Consider the following 1,916-nt stretch of genomic DNA (forward strand, 5'->3'; position numbering starts at 1 on the left):
CAGAAAAGACCCTGCTTCTATAAAATTAAGCAGTATAATTCTAAATCCATTCCAAATCTCACGTTGTTTATAGTCTACAAACCTTTCCCAGAGCTGTAATTAAGAGACAACGTAGCACAGAAGAACTACTAATAAAGGGTGAGTAAAGTTTAACCAACTCTAGAACTAGTATGTACAGAAAACGTACGATATCATGATACAAGGATGAGGCTCTAATTATCGATTAAACACAATTACAGTTGCCAACAAAGACAATCAAACTTCAGTTTTCTAAACTTAGACAAGGCAGTTTAGGAGGAAAAATTTTACCACAGACCATCACTGCAATTTCAGAGAGCGATGCAAAGTAAGTTTCTTGAGCAAACAGAAAAGTTTATAATGCCCACAAGCCCAGGCAATCTTTTATTTTACACCTGCCCCATAATTCATCTTATAATTAGCAAAAACACAACACTTAATGAGACTTCCTTCCAGGTATAGGCTACGATTGGCGACAACTGTCTTTAAAATAATCCAATCCTGGTTAAATGATAGTAGCCTTCAGTTAAAACCTACGAACCTTTCAATCTGGCAACAGTTAAAATACAAAAATCCTAACCCAACTAGAGTCAGCCAAAGTAATCCTGAGGTTTGTTTCCTTCCCTCGCCCTTGGGGACGGGGCACCTCTTTGTGCACAAGATGTGAAGGTCTCGTAACCTCAGACCCCAGTTACCGACCCTGGCAAGACACCCTGTCCTGCTCAGCAGTGGAAACGACGGCGGAAGTGAACCGGCGCGGTCCCCAATGCAGTCGTGACGCCAGGCGTTGTCCCGCTGGGCCCAAAACCAAGAGCAGGGGCGCGCCGCTACCGGAGACCGGGCCGCAGGCAGACGGGGACCAGCGGAGACCGAGGCTGGGGTCACAGTTTTGGCCCGTGCTCTATCTCAAGGCCTGCGCGCCGGCGAAGAAGACAGGAGGGAAAAGGGTGGACACACCTGGCGGAGACCGTCGGCGACCGGTTCCTGCGTTAGCCCGGCGTCCGTCAGTCTTCCAGCATTCGCCGCCGCCCCTCCTCCCGGTCCAGGGCCACCTCCACGTTCCGCTTCAACGTGGCAGCCGCAGGCCCGCCCAGCCGACCAGCCAGCTTCCGGGAGCGATGCTTCGCCCCGCCCATCCAGCTTGCGACCCTCCGCGGCACTTCCGGGAGTGGTGGCAGTCCGGGGCGGAGCCTGGGGCGGCTGGCGGGGCGCTAAACTCCGGCGTCCCCAGCGTTTGTGAAGTTAGGGACCAGCTCTGAGGGGCGGCGCGTAGGGCATCGGTGCAGTGTCCACGACTACGCGAAAAAGTCCTGCTGGGTGCAGCTGTCCGGCCGAAGAACGGCTGTGGCTCGCAGGAACGCCACGTAGCACTAGTCCTCAGACGTCAGTAGCCCCCGGGACACTGCCAATGCCGGACAAACCACGTGAAAATAGGGCTGCGAGGGACTTACTGCAATAACAGTAATTTGTGACTTGGTTCTTAAAATTACTTGGTTCTACAATATTGTTTTAAGAACTTCTTTAAAACCAAACCCTATTTAAGTTTGGTTTTAAACTAGAGTAGGCACAGTTTTGTACTCTCATTGCACTCTCCAACACCCGTTTAGTGTCTTATGCTTGTGGTGCAACTTAAAATGCAAGTTTATTTCTGTGGGATTGAAATAGACCATATCATGTGCATAACTTAGGCTACAATAGCTAATTTCCAGTGTTCTAAAAAGCCTTCCATTTTTAATAACTGCAAGGACTAGTTTACCTAGATAGGTGCCAATAATAACCCCGGACTTAAAAGTGGGGCCATTTGAGCCAACAGAAAACACTGAACTCCCTACGACCTGGAAGTGTGCACTGGTAAGAAAAAAAAGGTTAATTAGAACAACTTTCCCAAAACTCAAAGA

The 1,916-nt window shown here is 49.3% G+C and overlaps 1 protein-coding gene across 20 annotated transcripts in view; it reads right to left on the reverse strand.

Moving 5' to 3' along the window:
- Positions 1–1,133, reverse strand: part of SEC31A (SEC31 homolog A, COPII component) — a 63,945-nt gene extending 62,812 nt beyond the window's left edge. For 15 of the 20 annotated variants that reach the window (XM_074324226.2, XM_074324210.2, XM_074324197.2 and 12 more), the window contains exon 1: positions 976–1,133. The gene's annotated coding sequence lies outside the window, so the exon portion shown is untranslated. The other 5 variants (XM_074324173.2, XM_019731335.3, XM_019731337.3 and 2 more) reach the window with 3 other exon arrangements.
- Between the last annotated feature and the right edge of the window lie 783 nt (positions 1,134–1,916).

This window comes from Rhinolophus sinicus, chromosome 1 (assembly GCF_057876585.1).
Source record: "Rhinolophus sinicus isolate RSI-liver-muscle chromosome 1, RSI-T2T, whole genome shotgun sequence".
NCBI lineage: Eukaryota > Metazoa > Chordata > Mammalia > Chiroptera > Rhinolophidae > Rhinolophus > Rhinolophus sinicus.